This window comes from Hemicordylus capensis, chromosome 4 (assembly GCF_027244095.1).
Source record: "Hemicordylus capensis ecotype Gifberg chromosome 4, rHemCap1.1.pri, whole genome shotgun sequence".
Lineage (NCBI taxonomy): Eukaryota > Metazoa > Chordata > Lepidosauria > Squamata > Cordylidae > Hemicordylus > Hemicordylus capensis.
The window spans coordinates 210,923,636-210,941,143 of NC_069660.1; the positions used below are offsets into that span (position 1 = coordinate 210,923,636).

The following is a 17,508-nucleotide window of genomic DNA, read 5'->3' on the forward strand; positions in this document are numbered from 1 at the left end:
TTTATATAGATGAATCCCTTCACTGAATGTTCAGTTATCCTAGAAGATATGTCTGCTAGCGAACAGTTAAATGTGGGGGAGGGCTGGAACCTGCTGAGTTTGTGGAGAGGAGCTCTATGCATGAAACAGAATCCCTGAAAAATCTACAATTGGTGCATCTGAGACAAGTGAGCCAGGAGAGAAAAGATGTGGATGGGATTTAAGCAGAAGTTCGCAGGCCTACAGCTCTGCAAATGAAGCATCCTGAGACCCAGGATGGGAAGCCCATAGTAAAACTCTTGGCTTTTGATTCAACAGATATTTCCGAGACACTGCTTACAAATCAAAACCATCAGACAGGAATAGCTCCGGAGAGCGCTCAGAGGCACTCTAATGCAGATTCTATGGAACCAGAGGAAAATCAGCAATTCCCCTCTGAGCCTATTTCATCACTGGAAGAGCTGGAGGACCTTCTGGGGCCCCTTCCATCTTTGCCTGAACTTATAGAATCTTTGAAAAAGAATCGATCCAGTCCCAAGATGTCCCCTCCATCAGACCTCCAAATAACAGAACAATCTCCCTTGGATGTCTGCCCAATGGAGTTTGATAAGGCCTCAAGCTCTACTAATCCAGTTCAGCAATTAAATACACCTGAAGAGCAGGCTTCTGTCCCAGCCACTGCTGAATTACCCAAATGACCCCTGTTAACTTGGCAAAGAGGTACCTTCTAATCATGTGGTGATTCTCTTTATTGAGCAGGGGGAGAGTAATTGGCCCTATCCACTCCCAGCATAGTACCTCCAGTGACTCTTGCTGGTGTCTATCTTATGTTTCTTTTTAGATTGTGAGCCCTTTGGGGACAGGGATCCATCCTATTTATTTATTTTTTATTTCTCTGTGTAAATGCCCTGAGCCATTTTTGGAAGGGCTGTATAGCAATAGAATAAATAAATAAATAAACAAATAAATAATAAGTGACAATTATCTGATCAACGCGGACTCTCCTTCTGCATGTGGAATGTAGCAAGTTGGGCTTCTAAATCTAGAGATATCTAGAGATATCTCTTTTATAGAATACCTGTCTAAATTTGATATTCATTTCCTCCAGGAGACTTGGGCCATGGATAAGATTGAGGTGGAAGGTTTCTGTGTAAAATATGTCAACACCCTGCCCAGTGAAAAGCGGGGTAGACCCAAAGGAGGACTGGCCTTATTAATAGCAACAGGACTTCATGTTAAGATTACCCCCATGCCCTTTCATGACCAGTGGGTGACTGCAGTTTTACTGCAATTTAATCATGTTCAATTGGTTCTGATTAATAAATACTTAACCCCTCTGTGTAACCATTCCCAGGTAGGGCAGCAATGGCAAAGCCTAGGTAAATATCTAGAGGAATGCATTGAAGCCAACCCCCTAACGTACATTCTAGTAGGAGGTGACTTTAATGCAAGGATGGGGTAGAATGAAACAGCTTTATATACCTACTACCATGCTGTTCCACCAGAAGATATGGGAGATTCCCTTCTCCCTCTCCCCCCCTCCACCCCAGCTGGCCAAGGATTGGAAATATAATTTTGCAGGCCTATGCTTGGCCCAGTTGGCCGATCGATTTGATTTGTGTATTCCAAACAGAGCAGTGAGACCCCCCAGCAGAATTTATTTACTGGTCTGGGAACAGGATGTCAACTGTGGATTACTGGCTTGCATCCCTTAACCTGGTTAGTAGTGGAGGTTGACTCTCGCCCTGATAGCAACCTTCAAATGGAGGTTGACTCTCGCCCTGATAGCAACCATATCCCTTTGATTCTAAGGACGAACCTGCCAACTGAGACATCCCATTCTAAGGATAAACTCAATTTCACTTTGGAAGTGGTGGCTGGGGAAGTACGGATTAAATGGGATAAGAGATGGGCTCAAGTTATGGACATTTTGTTAAATTCAGATGACATGATGGGACTTTGTGATGGGGAGAGATTAGGCTCCTATATGATCATTATGGCACACTCACCCATATGATACGAGATCATCTTCTAGGTGAAAGAACTAATTATAACTGTTGGCCAACGGGTAGGGCTAGAGACTGGTATGACCAAGAGTGTGTAACTGCCAAGAAGGAACTAGTGGCAAACTATAAATTGTACCGACAAGATCTGCAACGTGCAACTCCTTCAACACTACTAGTCCTGAAAAGATGATATAAATCCTTGATCAAACCTAAGAAAAGGGAGGCTCAAAGGTTGGCCTGGCAGCAGCTGATTGCTTCAGTTACAGAGAAGAATTCCCCTCTCCTCTGGCGTATTACAGCTGGCTGCTCAGAGCATTATTCCTCCCATTTGACTAATCAGGTCCCCCTATGGAGACATGGGAATTACACTTTAAAGCTCTCTGTTCAGCCCAGGAGGAGGAACTAGTCCCAGTAGATTTAAAAATGACCCCTCCCTGAATGGTCACCTGTTACAGTTGCTGAAGTTAAGAAGCTTATTGATTCCTTAAAAGCTGGCAAGGCCTCGGGTATGACTGTATCACTTCTGAAATGATTAAGTTTAATGCTAATTGGTGGGCCCCTGTTTTGGCAGCCCTCTCTACATGCATAGATCAAACTGGGCTCATACCTGAAGACTTGGGCATAGCCATAATAGTACTCATATTTAAAAGGGGGGATAGATGTGATCCTGCCAACTACCATCCAATTAGCCTGCTGAGTGTTGTGAGTAAGCTTTACACAAGGCATTTAGACTGGAAGTTGCAAGACTGGATGGAAACTGAAGGTATTTGGGGTGATGAACAGGCTGGTTTTAGAACAGGGTGGTCAGCCATGGACCATGCCCTGGTATTATGCCATCTGATTGAGAAATATAGCAACAAACCTAAGTCCTCCTTATTTGTGGCCTTTGTAGATTTCAAAGCAGCTTTTGATTCAATCTCAAGGATACGCCTCTGGGGAAAACTAAGAGACACTAATATCGATAGGCTCTATGATAACACCAGTGTGAGAGTGAGATGTAACCCTCAAGGCTCACTTTCACATTTAATAACCACTAGTAAAGGAGTTAAACAAGCGTGCATTTTGGCACTTTGCCTGTTCAATCTTTACATAAATACTCTAGCTAATAATCTCTCCAATCCAGCACTACATTCCCCAACTATTGCGGGCACAGCTATCCCAATCCTGCTGTATGCAGATGACACTGCTATCATTTCACGAACTCCTGTGAGCCTCAGGAGAGTGATTAGGCTCTTGGCCACTTATTGCATGGACAACCACTTGGTAATTAACTTCAAGAAATCCAAAGTGATGGTCTTTGCCCAGAGGCCTAAAAGACTTAACTGGTATATAGAAAGCCATCTTATGGAGCAGGTCAATAGCTTTAAATATCTGGGTGTGATTTTTCATGCCTCTGGGTCATGGAAGGCCCATGTGGACTACGTTGCCCAACAGGCACAAAGAAGTGCTTCAGCAATGGTAAGCGTCTTTCACTCCAAAGGTGAAAAGCTTATCCCTGCAGTGTTAAAGTTATTTGCTGCTAAATCATTGGCCCAACTTCTGTATGGTGCATAACTGGGCCCCTACCCTAACTATAGGCCGCTGGAGATAATCCAATCCAAGTTTATTAGAGCAGTATTCAGAGCCCCTCGATGTATCTCCAGTGCAGCATTGAGGTTGGAAACGGGCCTTCAGAGGGTGGAAACAAAAGCATGGATTTTAATCCTTAGTTGTTGCCTTAGGATACATTTCTCCCCTCTGGGATTGATCCCTCCTATGTTGGCCAATAGGTTTCAATCCTCCTGGACATGAGCACTGATGGGTGAATTGTCATCATGGCCTCTCTGCTGTTGGTGTATTCTGTATGATTTACTTCTTATCTGAATGTAGTATCATCTGTTTGTATATATAACATTGATCGTAATAAAGCTATTTATTCAACAGGTTAAAAGAGAGACAGACGGACAGACAGAATCAGCAAATTCTTTTGAGGGATGGTGAGGGCTGTGCTTTGCTTCAGCTGCAGTTGCAGAAACTATTTCCCAGCATATTATTGAGGGTGGAGAAATTGCCGCTGGAGCTTGTGCCTGACTCCCACATGATCACTTCCCCTTCCTCCTAACTACTACTAATATTTATATACCACTTTTCAACAGAAGTTCTCAAAGTAATTTATACAGCACAAGTAAATAAATAAGATGGTTCCCTGTCCCGAAAGGGCTCACATTCTAAAAAGAAACATAAGGTAGACACAAGCAACAGCCACTGGAGGGATGCTGTGCTGTGGTTAGACAGAGCCAGTTGTTCTTCCTCTGTTAAATGTAAGAGAATCACCACTGCAAAAGGTGCCTCTTTGCTCAGCTAGCAGTTGTTTGGATCTTAATACATCCACCACAGATTTTTGCTGACAGACAACCAAAAATCAGAAGTGTTCACAGTTCCCAAAGCTCAGTAGGAGACTTGTCCTTTGTGGGCATGTTCACATGACCAAATGAGGGGAGCTGCAGAGAAAGCAAGATCCTACCTTCCTGCTCCCAGACGACTAGAGTCTTTTGATGGCTCTGCCACTTGTACGGCCACAGACAGAACTGGTCTGAACCAGTCCAGTTCAAACTGGGGCCGGTCTATTTTGAACTTGGACCACCACTCCTTTTGTGGGGGAGGCAAGTCCAGTTTGAACCCGGGCAACTCAAACTGTGCTGGTTTGAGTCGAAGTGGGGTCCCAACCAGACCAGTTTGCACACCCTTACACTCTACTTTTGTTACAGATACATTGCAGTGCATAGACAACAGAAGAGTCTTGTACTAAAGTTGTGCTGCTGTCTCTTCCATCCATAGTGAACTGCCTTGATTTTTCAGGTGATTCTCTCCCCCCCCACCTCCAGTATAAAATAAATACAAATACAATATATGGTGACTGCAGCCTGATTTGGGAAGATTTATTGGGCGGGTGGGGGGGAGATATACAAGTAAACTCCAACCTGTCACCATAGATAAGATACTTTTGATTTTCAAATTGCTTTTCCCAATTAGGCAGGGAAACTCTAAAACTGCTCCACTCACCTTCCTCCCTGGCTTTATGAGGAGTGATGGCCGATGACATCATGAGCTTGAGCAGTGACCAAAGACATGCTGCCTGAGGCATAAGAAAGCACAAAGTGAAGAGACCTAGGGTTGTACTGCAGTTCCTTAATTTTAGCTCCCTTCACCAGGGAGTTATTCTCACTTGGCTTCAGGCTTCGGGGTAAATGTTGAGCGAAGCCACTTCGAATTACACTCGCAGCATTGAGAGAAGCAGCCCATTCCCTCTGCTCTCGGTTTTCTTTTGAAACAAGTCCACATGGCAGGTGTCAGTTTTTTCCTTCTAGCCAATGGGTGGGGGGTAGAGAGAGAGCTCCCTGCAGAGATAGATCTGCATTTGTAAAGAGAGTATCCTCCTTATCATGCTAATGCTTCTATGTCAGTGCCTCTCCTATTTGCTCTGGCGTTTTTCAGAAAAAAGTAGCTTAAAACCAACAGTTTAAAAACCCGGACATACGTTGAGATAAGCTAGAATCCGCATCACAAAGCCTGGTTTGTGTGTGGAATGGGTCCAAAAATCTCAAAGGGACTTCAAAGTAAGTTTGGCTGGTGTGTGAATGCATACACTCTCTTCTGAAGGAGATTTGGGGCAGAAGCCTTGTGTGTAAAGCCTGCAGGCTTGTTTAATGGTACACTGTGCTGTAGTATGATTGCAGGAAGGGCCAGCTCCAAATCTGAGAAGGCTTTGAACAAAGTTGGGGCTTTCTTCTGTGGCATAGTGTCCCCGCATGCGGGGAGCCCTGGTAAATCTACCAGGAGGAAGCTTTTGCTGTTGTGTAGCTGAGGCAATGGCAACCATGATACCAGCATTCATCTCACCACTGTCACAGCTGGAGGTGCCATTTTAATTCCCCCACAATGTCCTCGACTCTGATATAGTGTTTGATGTTATTCCACATGAAAAATATCTGAATATCAAAGTGTCTGAACCAGTTACCAACCCACTTCTAAAAGTTAGTGTCTGAACCAGAACTGAACAGGAGAGTTAAAAGATGCTAATGAACCTGAACTGGAAATAAACCCAAAATTGTAATGGTTCAACTCCGTGGTTTGTCTGGAGAAATTCATCACACTCTAATTCATGCCTGTTTCTCACTGAGGTGGTAAAGTGCTGGGCTGAATGATTTCAGACTGCAGGTGGAGCCTCACAACAGTGAATGCTCCTCCATACAAAAATATTCCCTGTACACAGAAAACTAGCAGGTCAGGGAGAAGGGCAGGCTAGGACAAAGCCAATCTACATAGATAGCGATGGAGGCAAAAATCTCAGCTTCTTACCCTAGCACAAGGATCCTGGGCTGGGGAAAAGGCAGGATCCTATCTACCGTCCTCCAGATGATCAGAGCCTCCCCTGGGCTCCACCGCTCATGCACCCACACAACCAGTACGGCGGCAGATTCCCAAGGTAGCATCAGGAGGAGCAAGTCTTGTCATATCCGCACGAGCAATGTGCACTCGTGCACCGCACGAGCAATGGAGAGGCAGCCTGTGGCAAGGTGGCAATGCTGCTCTCCCTGGCCTCGCTTTCCCCAGCACTCTATGGCCGCCACTCCCAGCAGCTGTTTTTACCGCCATGGTGCTTCAGACGACCACAAAGTGAAGTAGGACAGGCTCTGTTTTCCTCCTACCTCACTTTTTATCTGGGTGAGTGATTCTGGGCTACCGAGGTCTGGAGCAGCTGCGCCAGGAGGCCTCCCAGTGGTCCAGATCATACGAGCTACCTGGATTAACTCTCTCCTACCCAGGTAGCTTGTGTCGTGAGGATGGGCTCATAGTCTTACACATGAGATGTCAACATTAAACATTACTCCGAGTGGGTTGGATGTATTAAGAGCCATACAACTGACCCATAAGAGAAATGAGTCTGATATAGTGTTTGATGTTGTTCCATGTGAAAAATGTGGAATGTGCTACAGTGCTGTCCAGTACACATTGCTAGCCATTTTGCAGCCCACCCTCACAGCCCATTTGGGAACCACCCTATTAAAAAGTACACTATAGACAGAGGGCCATCTTTGCCTGTCTCTGGTCTTCATAGACCAACAAATAGCAGAAGAGAACCTATTGCATGCTTAATCAGTTTAGAAACAGCTGATACCCACTTAATAGTGACGAACTCCCACACAGGAAATAGTCTTTCCTTTACCTATTTCTCCTGCAGGTTAGCACTAACTTTTGACATGTCCACCTGTCCCCCACCTCTTTAACCTTTCTTTCAGCAGTGGCAAGAGTAGCAGCAGTGGCAACAGGTCCCCTGTTACCTGTCACTTGCAGGCTTGCTCAGCCTCCCTGCCTGATTACTTCTTCTTTTCTCCCAAGTGTGCTTGAGTGACAGGAGCTAAGCACTGTTCCACCCTGTGGGGCTCATGACATGCACAGTGTCTGTCAACACTTCCTATTGTCCTCTGCTTATGCAGACTTCTCTCCCCCCCACCACCCTCCACCGTTTTCCCCTTTTGCTGCTGATGTATTCATCACCAGGCTGCAGACACCTAGTTAATCCATTTAGAACCTATCAGCTCTGTTCATCGGCTCATAAACCTATTACCTCAGAGGCACTGTGCTCAGGGACACAGGTGCCAGACCAGTGCACAAAGCCCAATTGAGTTATGTTAGCAAGCTGCAAGGGAGCTCTCGGATTTGCGATTCAGGCCTGCATGGGGAATTGCACGGGTTACGTGGCAGAAGCCACTTTATTAAATATCGATTTAAATCACAGCCTTTAATAAAATCTGATAGGAGACCCTTTTTCACCTCCTCCTCCTCCTTCCTCCAGTCATTCCCCTTTGCTTCTTCCGCCTCCCTTCCCTCCTCCTTCTCTACCGATGGGGCCTGCTGGATGACACTGAGGCTCAGAAATAAATAGTTAGCAAGCAGCTCAACGGCAGACCCTTATCAACAGTAATGAGGCATTTGTGATAATCGAGTGATGAAATGTAAATGGGCAGTAATGAGCACAATTACATCCACTGGGGAACCATCAAAGAGGCTTCTTTCCGCAGATAGATGAGCTGTTCCATTTGTAGTTGTCCGTTGCTGGCTTCGCTCGGAGTCTAGAGCAGAGGCAGGGATGGGGGAGGCACAGAGGAGCCGCAAAGGGGGAAAGGAAAGCAGTGTGTTAACAGGAGCGGCTAGCTGACAGTCAGGTAAAATGTCTGGCTGGCTTTAATCTTACCTTAGATGGTTATCCTCCCACCCCCCACTCCCCCATTCCAACCTCTGCTCCTCTAACTTGTGGTCCTTGGGGATGATTCGATTTGCCGAAATGTTTGAAAACTGCCTCATTGGTGCTAACAAGATTAAGCTGAGCCTATGTCTGTCTGATACACTAGAAATATGCAGGGTGACTGCAGTTGGCTTTCAGCTGGAACTGAGCTCAAGAACACTGGGATGGTTGCCAGGGCTACTGCTTATGTCATCTTTGCAAAGCAAGGAACTGGCAAGGAGAAATACTGACAGGCACAGGAAACAGGGGAACTCAGCACTCCAGTAATCCTGACTGCTCAATGTTAACAAAAATTGGTGCCTGCACGATGGGAATGTAATACATGATCAAAGTTGCCTAATCTGTCCAGGTTTAAGGTAGGTAATTCCTTACACTAGATAATTCCAGATAAAAATAACAGTGCACGCTCTAAAAGGAAAGACACAGAATATCATATATTGGCTATATCATTTATTTATGACAGCTAATGTAGCATAGTGGTTATAAACGACAAATGAGGAAGTCTTTGGGTTGAACCCCATCTCTCCCATGAGCCCATTAAATGGCCTTAGGCAAACCACTGTTCTCGCATCTGCAGCTCTCCATCTGAAATATGGGGCTAATAATGCCTACCACACAAGGTTGTTGTTAGGATTATAACAATGTTTGCAAAGTGCGTTGAACATTGAACAGTGCTTATCCAAGTGCTAAATATATAACCCAGGCCATCCCAAAGATGTGCGATAGGTAACATTGAAATCCCCATTAAAATATGATCACAGGTTGAGCCTCCACGGTTTCACAGCTCTCCATACACTTATATTCTGCCTGCCTATATCCCTTCCCACTCATACTTTGTTCCTTCCATTTTCTTCAAGAAAGACATATGAATCTGGCATCTACTGAGTCAATCCATTAATTCATCTAGCTCAATATATCAGATGTGATGTTTCTTGAGCCTATCTGGTGATGCCAGGCATTGAATCTAGGACCCTCTGAATCTAAAGCAGCTGTCACTAGTGCAGCAGGCTTGGCAGTGGCCCAGGGACAAACCACCAGTGGTGCCCCCACTCATGCCAGCATCAGATGCACACCAGTATAGCGGGTGTGGTCAGTGCTGGGCAGAGGGGGACATGTGGACCTTCAGTCCTGCCCAGCCTGCTGGCTCTTTGTTTGCCCACTTGGTTTGCTTTTTTCTCTCCTTTGCTTTAAGCGAGGGAGAGAGGAAAAAGCACCCAGTCAACAAACAAAGTGCTGGCTGGCTGGAAGGGTGTGAATGCCTTGTTCACCAGCTGGTGCTTTCTCTGCCTTGCTTGGAGAGAAGCGAGGGAGAAAGCACTCGCTGGCCAGGATTGGACGAGGGACCATGTGACATGTTCTCAGCTGGCAAATGCTTTCTCCGCTGACTGGGTGGGAGAGGAGGGCAAGGAGGTGTCCTGGGGGAGGGGCAAGGTGCACCCTGGCAGCCTAGGGACATTTGTCCCCCTCCCCGCACATTGTCCAATGGTGGCAATGCCCCTGGCAGGTGCTCTACCACTGAGTTATAGCCCCTAAAGACACAATGCTGAATTAAAGTGCCTTGCTGGAGCTGGACGTTATAATTTCCAGAGAACAAAATGGTTTGCATTGCTTGCTGGAACTCCCATAAAGTTATACTGTTACTGTAAATTGAGCAATGAATGTGGGAGGAATGTTTGTTGGAGTTCAATTATGTGTTTCTGTGTGCGTCTAGTTTGCGTGTTGGGGGCAGGGACACCAAATCAATGGTAAGGGAATTACTCTTTAAGGTTGGGCAAATTACTCAAATGCTAGGGGGACCCTTCTCACCTGCAAGCAATCCTGACCAGCTGCAGAAGAAGGCATCAGGTAGAGCCAGCCCAGATTAACTATCACCACTCCAGTGAGCATGCATAATTTTGGATCATGTCTAGCTAGCAAAGTGTCACTGAATAGTACCCCAGAAGGACAAACAGTGTTGGGAGGCCAGGACTTCTTTTTTTAAAAAAAGAAAAGAAGAAGCTACATTTTATTAAATAGAACTGTGCAATGATCCATTACCTATAAGAGCAGGTTTGAATGCTGTTCAGGGAAAGAGGGTGGTTGACCAGAGTCTTGTGAGGAAATTAAAAGTAAAAGAGAAAGATAAGGAAAATAGTAGGGGGGAGAGAAGGAACAGTTTATACTTCTCCTGGACTGGTTGGCTGAAAGCAATGAAAAGGAAGGGGAAGGTCTCGGGCTGGAGATCGCACTACTATGCCATGCCACAGTGAAGCCTTCACTGGGAGGAAGCATGTCTGAGGCTGTTGAGCTGGCACTTCTTTCAAGGGGGTCCAAAGTGTCTAGGTGCTGGGCATGCACTGGGTTCTAAGCTGGGCTTGAGCATGGCATGTGCTACACACGGGGATCAGAAGGCAAGAAGGGAGTGCAAAGGCTGGCACTCTGCTAAGTATCCCAAGGCAATCTCGGGCCGAGTCTCTGGAGCTCTAGCTTCAAATGTGCACATTGCGCACCACAAAGCAGTTCAGGGAGTGGTGGGTACAGTCTCTGCATTTTCCAAGTTCCAAGCACAAGCCCCTGGCTATGGAACTGTCTTCTTTGGCCAAAATGAAGGCCAGCTCGAAAGGCACAAGCCCAGGTTGGCTGAAATGGAGATCAAAATCCATGGTGCAGGGGTGGGGGAGGCTGCTCCGAGAACAACGTTGGTACTTTTGGATCATGAACAGCATGACTGTCAGCCACAGAGGGAATCTATGGAAGCATCCAATGGAAAATCTGTTGCCACGGAATCTTCATGTGATCTGTGAGCTGCCTGCTGTCTGTGATTGAAACATACCTCCAAGGGAGGAAAAGAAGATATTAGGAATAAAAAATTTAAAATGTGAGCAATCATGACTGCACAATGCACATTTCAACTTTAGGCGGATTAGTGCTGAAAGGGCTGAAAATGTGAGAGTGAAGCAACCTTTTTCACAGTCTGAGATGAAGTTCTCTTTGCTCCCTGCCCCTCCCCTCATCTCCTTGACTGCTCACATCTGCAGCTGTCTTCATCAAACAGAACGCGGAGATACAACGGTGTCTGTTTTCTTCTACTAGAAAGTGTAGCTGAAAGCAGTGCTCCTGTTCTTAAATTGATTTAATGGCCAGGGTCTTACAGGGCAGCCAGAGTGCATTCCTAATTGGAAAAAACTACAGTTCCCATGATGACTCCCTGCAGTCTGCTGCTGGAGTTTTTGCTGCTATCTACTTGGAACTTGGCTGCCCATATAATAAACTATTGGAATTTTCACTGTATTTCACCAGCATGCTGGTGAATATGCCCAGCTATGTGTAATAATAATACTTAGCATTTATATAATGCTTTTGAGCGTTCGAAATACTTCACACATATTATCTTTTAATTCTTACAAGAACCCTGTAAGGCAATGCCTATGTATGTAGTGCACGGCTCTGGGCTCCTTGGAGGAAGAGCAGGACATAAAATGTAAAAATAATAAAAATAATCATTATTGTGAAGCCCGGATGCCAGTGGCAGCTCCCGAATTATTTACTAAACCTGTATGAAGCTTTGGCCTGAAGCCACTCACTCTACATAGCCCCCTTGGCGCTGTGCAGGTATACCTGTCCCCACCATGTAGTGCTGCACTTTGCCCAGCACCATTGGACTCCTCCAAGGGAAACAGAGCCCTCTCAAGTCCCAGCATCATCTCAGAAGGCACAAGTGGAGCACTTTCCCCATAGAGTCCTATGGGGAAAGCTCTGGGAAGGGTGACACTTCCTAGCACTCCATGCACACCTTCCAAGTTTGCACTGGGTCTCCGCAGGGCTCTATTTCTCTTAAAGAGCCCCTCCCTGGCTCTGTGAACAGCACAGCACCACATGGAAGTCAGTGCAGTAGGAAAAAACTCTTACATTGAGAGTCACCCCTCCGCCAAGTGGCCTCACTTGAAAAACAGTGAGGATCATTGCATGTGTGCTTTTTAAAAAAAATAACTATTTTGATAGCTTTGAATTTTATATTATATTATATTTTATATATATATATATATATATATATATATATATATATATATATATAATAAACATATATAAAATGTTCACTTTTTCTCTTCTGGTTGGGGGTGAATGTAGAAGTATCTTTAAATGGAAAGAAGGGGAAAACCTACCTACCTACCTCTCACCACCCCACCCAAGGGTTTTAACTCTGAATCCTCTCTTTAAGATTTTGCTGAGTTCTTCTGTGTTAGTTTTAGGCAGGCCTGCTCAACTTCAGCCATCCTGTAGCTATTGGCCTACAACTCCCATGATCTCTGGCTATTGGGCACTGTTGCTGGAGATTATGGGAGTTGTAGTCCAAAAACAGCTGGGGGGGCAAAGTTGAGCAGGCCTGTTAAGGTAAGATAATAATAATAATAATAATAATAATAATAATAATAATAATAATAATAATATTAAATCCCCCAGTGAGGCACTACCTTGGCGTGGTTGTGGGGCTTGCGTGCTCTGAGGAAGGTGAGAGCTATGCCAGAAGTCCAACCATACTGGACAGGTCTCACCAGAGGAGCCAGACAAAGAGTGCCTCTCCCATCAACAATATGGTGAGATGTAACTTTAATAAATCTATACCGGATTGGTCGTCGCCCGGGTCAACAAGGACCGCGCCAGGTGCTATAGTCCCTGGACATCTGGTGGCAAGTGGGCAACAGGACTCAGGATCTTCAGTTGAGCAACCAGGGCTGAAGACAGCAAAGTTACTGGAAGAAACGTCGTTTAACCGGGGGAAAAATACGAAAAATGCCAACAAGGAAATAATGATCTGCTATTACAAGTCTAGTCCAACTAGAAGAGGTTATTTTAAAAGAATGTACCAAATTTGGAAAGAGAAGCATCCAGATACAGGAATAACAGAACAAAGGCTAACAGACCAGAGAAGATACATAATAAGAAATAAAGTATTCACAGGAGTTGAGCTGGAAGAACTGCAAAGAGCAACACAGGCTCAAGATATGGAAGAAGAATTACCACCAACTGAAGAAGTTGCTCAGGCGCAGGTAGAGGAGGTGTTGGAAATAGAGGATGCCACTGTTACTGAACTGTTTCAAAATCAAAACCAGGCAACCACCCCTTTGCCTTCACCTCAAAAACCCAAATGCCGTTTAACAGAAAAGCAACAAGAACTAAAGCAAAAAATAACTGAGCACATGAACCAAACAACCACCAGGGTTCGACTTCCAGCTCTAAAAACAGTTGCCAAAAAACAACTCGCTCAGGCATTAAAAGATGTCAATGCTGCACTTGCAGAAATAACAACCAATAATTTGCAAGAAACAAACCAACTAATGTACAGTGCAGCAACAATAACAACACAAGAGCTAGGATATAAGATCAGTGGACCTGTAAAAAAAGAAAGCAGTACATCACCTAAATGGAAGATTAGATTAGAAAATAAAATCTCCAGGCTTAGATCAGATGCTAGTAAATTGAAAGATATGAAAGACAAGAAGCTGAAGAATGAAAACACCAAACAGTATCTGATCCAAAAATACCACCTAGATTCAAGGAAAATTAGAGAAGTCCTGGAAATAATAAAGCAGCAAATAACAGCAGTGTCAAAGAAGATTAGCAGGTATGAAGCCAGAATTACACAACACAGGCAGAATCTCCAATTCCAGTCGAATCAGAGACGTTTCTACCAAAGCATAGAAGGAGAAACTGCAAGAAACCTAGAAACACCAAATAAAGAAGAAACAGTGCAATTCTGGGGGAAATTATGGGACAATGCAATAGATTATAATCAAAAAGCAGGCTGGATGAAAGAGGTCAAAAAATGTAACCAACAAATGCAAGATCTAATAATAACACCAAAATTAATAAGTGAAAGAGCAAAGAAAATTAAAAATTGGACTGCGCCAGGCGACGATGAACTGCATGGCTTTTGGCTTAAACACCTAACAAGCCTTCATAAACAACTATCAAAAAACTTCAATCACATTTTGCAAGGAGGTGATATTGAAGAATGGCTAACAACTGGGAAAACTCACCTCATAATGAAAGACACAGCAAAAGGTGCAGTTCCAAGTAATTATAGACCGATAACCTGTCTGCCAACCATGCTCAAATTATTAACTGGAATAATAGCAGATGAAGTCATGCAACATTATTAACTAACAAACAGCTTCCAGTTGAACAGAAAGGAAATTGCCCAAACACCAGAGGCACAAAAGACCAGCTGCTGATTGACAAAATGATTTTAGAAAACTGCAAGAGAAGAAAAACACATCTAAGTGTTGCATGGATTGACTACAAGAAAGCCTTCGATTCATTGCCTCACACATGGATACTAAAATGTTTAGAAACAACTGGTGTCAGCAAAAACATTCAGATATTTATTTTAAAAAGCAATGAGCATGTGGAGTACACAGTTAACAATCAATGGCGAGACACTTGGACAGGTTAGCATTAGAAGAGGCATTTTCCAAGGGGACTCACTATCCCCTCTGTTGTTTGTAATCGCCATGACCCCACTTTCACAAATACTAAACAAAACAGGCCTTGGATACCAAACATCTAAAACATCAAGTAAAATCAACCATCTGCTGTACATGGACGATCTGGAGTTGTATGGAAAGTCCCAGTAAGAAATTGAAGCACTGCTAAACACTGTCCGTATATTCAGTAGCGATATAGCAATGGAGTTTGGACTAGACAAGTGTGCTGCATTAATAATGAACAGAGGAAAAATAAGAAAAACAGAAGGAATAGAACTGCCCAATGGAAGCAACATCAAGAACCTGGAAGAGAAAGAACATTACAAATACTTGGGCATTCTCCAGGCAGATAACATCGCACACACTGAAGTTAAAAGAAAAATTGGAAGTGAATACATCAGGAGAGTTAGAAAAATCCTAAAGTCCAAACTCAATGGCGGGAACACCATACAAGCTATAAACACCTGGGCTATACCAGTTATCAGATACAATGCAGGAATAATAGACTGGACCCAGGCAGAGCTAGAGACGCTGGATCGTAAGACCAGGAAAATAATGACCATCAATCATGCTCTGCACCCCCACAGTGATGTAGAGAGGCTATACCTCCCTCGCAGCTCAGGTGGAAGAGGAATGCTGCAAGTCCATCAAACAGTAGAGGAGGATAAAAGAGGCCTTGAAGAATATATAAAGGACAGTGAAGAAGATGCACTTCAAATGGTCAATAACGAGAAACTATTCAACACCAATGAAAGAAAGCAGGCCTACAAGAAAGAACAAGTCAAGAACCGAGCATAAAAAGGGAAAAAGAAGCCCCTGCATGGTCAATATTTGCACAATATAAGTGGAAATCAGACATCACCAAGACCTGGCAATGGCTTAAGAATGGCAAATTGAAGAAAGAAACAGAGGGTTTAATACTGGCTGCGCAAGAACAGGCACTAAGAAGAAATGCAATAAGAGCAAAAGTCGAAAAATTAACCACAAACAGCAAGTGCCGCCTTTGTAAAGAAGCAGATGGAACAGTGGACCACCTAATCAGCTGTTGTAAAAAGATCGCACAGACTGACTACAAACAAAGGCATGACAAGGTAGCAGGGATGATACACTGGAACATCTGCAAAAAATACAAGCTACCTGTAGCCAAGAATTGGTGGGACCATAAAATTGAAAAAGTTGAAGAAAATGAAGATGTAAAAATATTATGGGACTTCCGACTACAAACAGACAAACATCTGCCACACAATACACCAGACATAACTGTAGTCGAGAAGAAAGAAAAACAAGTTAAAATAATCAACATAGCAATACCAGGGGATAGCAGAATAGAAGAAAAAGAAACAGGAAAAATCACCAAATACAAAGATCTACAAATTGAAATTGAAAGGCTGTGGCAGAAAAAGACCCAAATAATCCCAGTGGTCATTGGCGCCCTGGGTGCAGTTCCAAAAGACCTTGAAGAGCACCTCCACACCATAGGGGCCACAGAAATCACCACCAGCCAGTTACAAAAAGCAACTTTAATGGGAACAGCCTATATTCTGTGATGATATCTATAATAATAATAGCAACAACATTGACAATAAAATCCAGCCATCCCAGGTCCTTGGGAAGGACTTGATGTCTGGATAAAACAAACCAGTCAATAACCACCTTTCTGACTGTGTAAACAATAATAATAATAATAAATATTTATATCCCACCCTTCCAGAACAATACGGCTCAGTGAAGCTCACAACAGTAAAGCTATAAAAGTGATATAGAATTTAACACAATAAAACAAATAAAATACAATGAGGTCATTCCCATGACCTGGTGGGGTGGTGGGGAAGGAGGATGAAAAAGTTCACGTTCCTCCCAGACGATCGTCAAAGTGTGTTTGAGCAGACACATTATGCACCCTGACAGTCTGCCGCTGCCCCAGGGAACACGGAGGTGCAGGGGCCGGGACACGTTATCCTGACCCCTGAAAATCCCACAATACAATGCACAAGTGCACGGTGCATTATGGGGACCCCCCAGCGGCTGGTGGACACCCATCCGTGTGTGAGCACCGGCTGAAAACAGCCAGTGCTGACACACATGATCAAGTAATGTAGCTAAGGAAGAGCTTGCTCCCTTAACCTTATTTAAGAGGCAGACTCGCTAGGTGGGTCTGCCATAGAGGCGGCACCAGGAGCCGGTCAGCTCTCATGGGCAGCGAAGCCAGGGCTTAGCTGCCCTAGTTGGGTCTTGGCTGCTTGTGAGAACAGCCTCACTATATTATCCCCATATTGGGGATGGGAGGCTGAGGTGCTGGCAGAGGACTTCTCGATTCTCCTAGCCACTATACTTACACCAGCTCCCAAACTATCTTTCTAGATATACGCCAGACATAGCCCCATTTTGTTCCTGCTTCAATGAGACCATTTCAAAATACAGAGAAAAACATAAATCATCTTCTCTTTCAATGCACAGCATTCTATTTTGCATAAAATCTTATTTTGGGGATAGTTTATGGACTGTTTTTACAATTTTTGAGGCAAAATGTTTGCTTTAAGAAAGAGAACTAGAACTCCTGTTACCTAAGTACCTTCAGGACGCCAAGATTTCTTTAAAAATGACTCCTATAATAGCAAATTAAACGTACTCAGCCAGAGCTTTGCTTGCTTTGCTTTAGAAGAATGTTAACTTCTTGGCCTTTTGCCACAATGGGAAAATATAAAGAAAGAAAAAGGAATCAGCTATGCCATTTTTGCTGTTATTGTGGATATGAACAAGAATTGTCATCATG

At 44.1% G+C, this 17,508-nt stretch overlaps 1 long non-coding RNA gene across 1 annotated transcript in view; it reads left to right on the plus strand.

The window, feature by feature from the left end:
- Positions 1–8,498: 8,498 nt before the first annotated feature.
- LOC128324155 (uncharacterized) overlaps positions 8,499–17,508 on the plus strand; it is a 125,669-nt gene continuing 116,659 nt past the window's right edge. The window contains exon 1 of the long non-coding RNA XR_008306672.1: positions 8,499–8,627. This is a non-coding gene — a long non-coding RNA (uncharacterized LOC128324155). The remainder of the gene's footprint in view (positions 8,628–17,508) is intronic.